The 6,875-nt window shown below is 28.2% G+C and overlaps 1 long non-coding RNA gene across 1 annotated transcript; it reads right to left on the bottom strand.

The window, feature by feature from the left end:
• Positions 1 to 3,653: 3,653 nt before the first annotated feature.
• On the bottom strand, positions 3,654 to 4,719 carry LOC136997232 (uncharacterized). The gene is made up of 3 exons (XR_010888037.1): positions 4,404 to 4,719; positions 4,140 to 4,299; positions 3,654 to 3,722 (listed from the first exon to the last, which is right to left on the bottom strand). It is a non-coding gene; the product is annotated as an uncharacterized lncRNA (long non-coding RNA).
• Positions 4,720 to 6,875: the final 2,156 nt, after the last annotated feature.

The raw sequence follows: 6,875 nt of genomic DNA, 5'->3' as shown, positions 1-6,875 counted from the left end.
TAAACTATTCAAATACCTCAATAAATATTCATCTTATACCTTCAAAAAATAGTTATTTCATATTCCACCATAACAATTAATGCCAATCTTCTAAAATATATTCAAAATTAAAAGCTGAAACAAATTCTGCCAAATAAATTCTAATTTAAAACATCAAAAATTGTACTATTAATAATATCAATACTATATATAAATACTAAATATCTATCAGAAAGAAAGAAAAGGAATCAAAATAAGGATATATTGGATACAGATAAGAGGTTCCGAAATAATAATACAAATACCCAGCTTGGCAAAAAAATGATTTTTAAAGAAATTGCGCTACTTAGAATATAATCAGAAGAAATAAAAAACTTAATAAATTTTTTTTTGCGAAGTCGGGCATTAGTCTCATGTAAAGTTTGTGGACAAAATGTTTATTTAGTTTACTGTAACATTAACATGTTTTCATTTATGCTGTAATATGAAAATTTATATTATTTGGAAAGAACATTTTTTTTAAAGAAGAAGGCCATTGTTTCACATGTATGTACACATATTTATTTATATTGAGCAGAATTAAACTTTTGAACGTAGAACGCATTTTCAAAAAATGTTTGAAAGGATAAAAATAATGTTTTAATATAAATAAGTAAAAATAAATGAAACTTCTTTTTTATATTAAAACATTATTTTTATCCTTTCAAACATTTTTTGAAAATGCGTTCTACGTTCAAAAGTTTAATTCTGCTCAATATAAATAAATATGTGTACATACATGTGAAACAATGGCCTTCTTCTTTAAAAAAAATGTTCTTTCCAAATAATATAAATTTTCATATTACAGCATAAATGAAAACATGTTAATGTTACAGTAAACTAAATAAACATTTTGTCCACAAACTTTACATGAGACTAATGCCCGACTTCGCAAAAAAAAATTTATTAAGTTTTTTATTTCTTCTGATTATATTCTAAGTAGCGCAATTTCTTTAAAAATCATTTTTTTGCCAAGCTGGGTATTTGTATTATTATTTCGGAACCTCTTATCTGTATCCAATATATCCTTATTTTGATTCCTTTTCTTTCTTTCTGATAGATATTTAGTATTTATATATAGTATTGATATTATTAATAGTACAATTTTTGATGTTTTAAATTAGAATTTATTTGGCAGAATTTGTTTCAGCTTTTAATTTTGAATATATTTTAGAAGATTGGCATTAATTGTTATGGTGGAATATGAAATAACTATTTTTTGAAGGTATAAGATGAATATTTATTGAGGTATTTGAATAGTTTAATATGTTAATGTTTTTTGGACTTTAATTATTTTGAAACGAAATTATTACTGTGGATATGTTTTATAATGAATTCATAAATTTATATTAAAAAATTACTTAGTCTTTTTAAATTATATGGTAATAATAATAATAATAAAAAATTGTGTTAAGACAGACATTCAATAAATTAAATAAGAGCTAATAGAAAATTATTATTTCCACATTGTTTCTAAAATATATTCTTCGATATTAACTATTATTAGTAAAATTGTTATCTAAATGTATTGGCGATAAAAAATTAATGTAAATAATAAATATTATTATGTCAGTATTTGATAATGAAAAATAATAAGATATAGTAAGAGATATAGATGAGTAAATAAAATGTATTAAAGAGAGAGAGAGAGAGAGAGAGAGAGATAAGACTGTCTTAAAAATACTTGTCTTAAAAAAACTTGTCTTAAAAATATGTAAGAAAATGGATATTATGGAATGGTAATAAAATGGATTGCGATCCTAATAATGTTAGTAAAATAAAATAATTAATAAAAATTAAAAAAATATTTTACTTAAAGAGTGCAATCTTATAATATTTATAAAAGATTTTATTCATGGTAAAAAATAAAACATTATAATTAATATTAATAAAGTTAGAACTCCTAATATTTAATTTCAAACTCCTTTGATTAATTATCGAAGAATTACATAAACAAATAAAAAAAATATCTATAACAAAAATTTATATATATATAACTCTAAAATAATTAACTCATACAATATATATATATATTCTTTAAAAAAATTTATCTATCATCATTTATCTATCTATCATGAACTGTCTTCTCACCAGCCGCTTGCCAGCGACGGGCTTGACAGCGAGCGGGATGAGCATAAGAGTGAGTGAGCGAAACAATTATAAGAGCGAGTGAGATAAAAATAGTAGCGTGCAAAGAAGCTCGCGGATCTGGCTATTCATTGTACGCTGCTATTTCCCTCTTGCTCCCTCCCATCATCGTCTCGCTCGCTCCTGCTATTGTCTCGCTCACACTCATCATCGTCTCGCTCGCTCCTGCTATCGTCTAAGCTGGCCGGAGAATCGTGAGTGAAACTGCGAGTGAAGAGCGAGCGAGATGACCTATCATCAAAGAAGAGTTCCGAACTCTCTTACAATGGACTTCCCCATCCCTCAAGTCACGAATGTAAACATTTTATAAAGTGAAAAGTAAAACCTTTATTTCGCATTTTATCGGTTTGAAAATAATTTTTATGAATTAATAAAAATTTGCGATTAAAATGACATCAAACACGACATAAATCAGATAATTTTTAACTATACTTAACAAAAAATTAATTAATAAAAGCATTATTTGATTAAATCTGTGCCTGATTGCTTCAACGTTTGATACTTTTGTTCTTATTTACAATTTATTACAAATAAAGCTTTAACATAAAAATAAATAATGAATGTGCATGTGTTTAGACTAAAAATTTATTTTATATACATCAATGTGCACATTACTCTGTATTATCGATCCTTCGTGGACATAGCACGGAACGAAACCAAAAATTGTGCACATGGCTACGTAGTTCCAATGTCCACATTTTAGGTCCACAGGTGGCGTATCGCTTTCGCGGATTTAGAGTTCCTATAAGTAGAGTTAAGACACCGGGCAAATCGGGCTATGATTGGTTGTTTCTTTGGCTATTACATATGGCGGAAATCTATAGTTCATGTGACATATATTATAGATTTTCAAGCACGTGTACATGTATTGTACATACACGCGATGGATGAAAATCTATATAATAATTATCTGACAATTGTATTTCTAAAAATGTTTAGAACAATATATATAATAACCATATATCTAGAATTAAATATAAAAAAATAATTTTCTTTAAAAAGTTAATTTTTATTTTTAAAAGATTTGTATGTACAATTTAAAAATTGAAAAATATTAGTCTTTACAAAATATTGCAATCTTCCGATTCATTCTGTGTCACAATTTCCGTTTGTATCTCATTACTTGTTGTTGGAATTTCATGAGCTTCAGTGATAGATAATTGTGACAGATGATCTTGTGCTGAGCCTTCAAATAAAAAATTACAAATTTTACTTTTAGAAGAAGATAGTAGTTATATGAATAAAGTAAAATTTGATATAAAACATATTTATATAATTAAGTACATAAAATGTAATGTCAATAAAACATCTCCAGTGAAAAATTATCCATAATATTGAAAATAGCTAGAATCGAATCGAATTATTTTCAATAACTTTCCAGTTAAAAAGTCGTTTGTTCGATGTCTTTCCAACTGTTTTTAATGAATGCTTTTCCACAGGATAGATTAAAAATATGTATTTTTACCTGGCTGATGAAATTGTGTAGGCACAGCATTCCTTTTCAATTTCAATAAACCATCAACTCGCTGTTCCCAAGCCGTTGACGCAAAATGAACCTTTTTTAATAATATAATTTATAATTAATAAATATACAAATATAAAAGTATATATTTTTTAGGGATTTATAACAAAATTATACCAACAAATAAAGATTTCATTATATTGTTTTGGAAATCAAAATAACGTAAGAAAAAAATATTACATTAAGAAATCATAATAATTGAAAATTAGTGACGCTTTTTGCTGTTCTGTGAGATTCAATAATGTTACGAATTTCATAAAATTAATTTATCAAATTTATTATCAAAAATATAACAAAATTTATAATACTAATTTTCTATAATGTATTTATGCATGTACGTGTATGTTGTTTGTAACTCTAATATTAAAAGCTATATGTACTGAGTCTGTGATGTTAAGTATGAATAGAATAATTCAATATGATATTTTGCGTATATTTTTCATTAAAGTACTTGACATAATGCTGAATGCTGAGTTGGTGTCCAATTAGTTCGCCCCATATTTTGGATCCATTCAGCACATCTTTTAGAGTCTTTGGGAAAATAACACATCTTAAACCCTTTGGAAGATGAATTAAAACATTTTGGAGCTACACAACCCGTCATTATGAACCTAAAAAATATTACATTGACTACTTAATTGCACACTTAATTTTAAGGTTATGTTCTTACTTTCTTTTATTTCACAATTCAATGAAAATAATTAAATAAACTTACTTTTTATTGAAATGTTTTTCTATAATATCTGTTCCAAATAATATTAACGCAAATTTTGTTTATTATAAATACACTATAAACAGTAACACAAACTAATTTTATATTGCATTGCTAGGCTTGACTACGAAACATTTCAGAAGTGGCTGTCTACGACCTATGACTGCTAACGTAGCAAGGAGAATATAGTATATGTTTACATCGGTATAAATTACAATTTTCTTTAGATCACTCTTTATTTGTATAAAAATAGTTTATATAGACATTAATTATTTAAAATAAAATTAATATCTTTTGTTTTGAAAAAAATATTTGTTAATAAAAGCACATATCTATAAATTTCCGACCTTATAAATTTACATTTTCCGCTAGTTTGGCTATTGCATATGGCGGCTTGGAACAACCAATCAGCAATTGATAGCCCGGTGTCTTAACTCTACTTATAGGAACTCTAGCGGATTACGTAAAATCTGGCCGTGACGTCTCTCAGGCAGGTCTATATAGTTGGCCCCCCCCCTAACGCAAATCGTAAAAACATTTATATATTTGGATTGTACATTGTTTGTACATGAATGTATTATGATTTTTATCGTTTGTACATTTTTCGTTAATTTAAAAAAAAATTACAAAGTTTTCGTAACTGTGCCAATGATAGTTAGCCCCCCCTATGTCGCAATTACATCACGTAAACTATAACTTATGAATTTATCGTGCTTAATCGTTTGTACGTCGTTTGTACATTATTAATAATCGGTTAAATTTATAATTCCAACATTTGTTTTTGTTTAAAACGCAAGATAAATAATTTTTATTTGAATATGGCGGGTACGAAGTACGGAGCGGGTGCGCATGCGTGTGCGTGCGTATGCGCGCCTGTGCGTGCATATGCGTGTATGTGCGTGCGTGTGTGTGCTGCATGTATCGTGTAGGTGTGTATGCGAGTGAGTGGTGGGTGTGTACGCGCGTGTGTATACACAACACACAGCATATACCCACACATACGCACACACCCACTCACACACACAGCATCACATTAGACGGCATTATATCACGGCTATGTCATCACAGCATAGCAAAAGTTAAAAGTTAAAGACTTTTAAAATATCTCTAGACAAAAAAATATTAATTTTTAAGCTTTGTTCCTATTGAGACTTTTGATCAGCATCAATATTATCAAGTATAGAAAATCAGAAAAACTGTCGAAATTTCTTAAAATCTCCTAACATTGAAGAAATTGTATATAATAATATTAATAATCAAATCAGTGATCAAAAATTAAGTGAAGAGAAAGAAAATGTAAAGAAAAGATGTAGTTATTATTACAAATCTGAACCAGATATTCGTCATCGTAACAATCGTATTAAAGATATTAAAAAATTAATGCTTTTAAAAAATGGTTATAACGTCAATCAACCGATTTTAATTGATAAACAACCCTATTTTGAAAGAAATACTTGTCCATTCGATTCTATAATACAAATATTATCCACAGCGGTTATGGATAAATCACAATATTTTACATCAATAGAATCAAATGCCAACAAGACAATGTAATTTATTCTTAATTTTATTAAAAGGGGATCATGTGCGAATATTTACCGATTGTTTAGTACGTGTACCAAGTACTAAATCAGCTTCTTTGATTGGTGTAGATTTTACACTAAACGATTTATACCTATCGGAGAAGCAGATTTAGTATTTGGTACGCGTACTAAACAATCGGTGTAAACTAAGCCATAGATGACTACATATATGACTACTGTGAACCTTAAAAGAGTGGAGATGAACAAAACATTGTGAAAAAAACATAGGGCGGTATTCATAGTCCGTTCTTATATTCAAGATCATCTTAAGCACGAACTTATATTCGCTCTCTTCGTCAGACACAATCTATGTGTGACGAAGAGAGCGAATATAAGTCCGTGCTTAAGACAATCTTAAATATAAGAACGGACTATGGCCGGTATTCATAGTCCGTTCTTATATTTAAGATTGTCTTAAGCACGGACTTATATTCGCTCTCTTCGTCACACATAGATTGTGTCTGACGAAGAGAGCGAATATAAGTTCGTGCTTAAGACGATCTTGAATATAAGAACGGACTATGAATACCGGCCTATGAATACCGGCCATAGAGCAGCATTGACGAGAGATGTCTACATTTGTCGCAACGACAAAGATTTTGATTGGCTAGCGATAATTATTTGTTTCGTAAAGCACGAACTAAAAACATTGTGAGAAAATCTATCTTTTCAAAATTGATTCAAATAATTTTTAATCATAATTAAAAGATTTCTATAAAAGGACCCCGCACAAACATTATGAAAAGTGGTTAAATTCGCCGAAATTGCAGTATCATTTATTGATGCTGATCGAAAGTCTCAATGGAAACAAAGCTTAAAAATTAATAATTTTTCGTCTAGAGATATTTTAAAAGTCTTTAACTTTTAACTTTTGCTATGCTGTGATGACATA

Source organism: Linepithema humile, chromosome 1, assembly GCF_040581485.1.
Source record: "Linepithema humile isolate Giens D197 chromosome 1, Lhum_UNIL_v1.0, whole genome shotgun sequence".
Lineage (NCBI taxonomy): Eukaryota > Metazoa > Arthropoda > Insecta > Hymenoptera > Formicidae > Linepithema > Linepithema humile.
The sequence above is the reverse complement of the archived record's forward strand: the minus strand, read 5'-3'. Positions and strand labels throughout refer to the sequence as shown.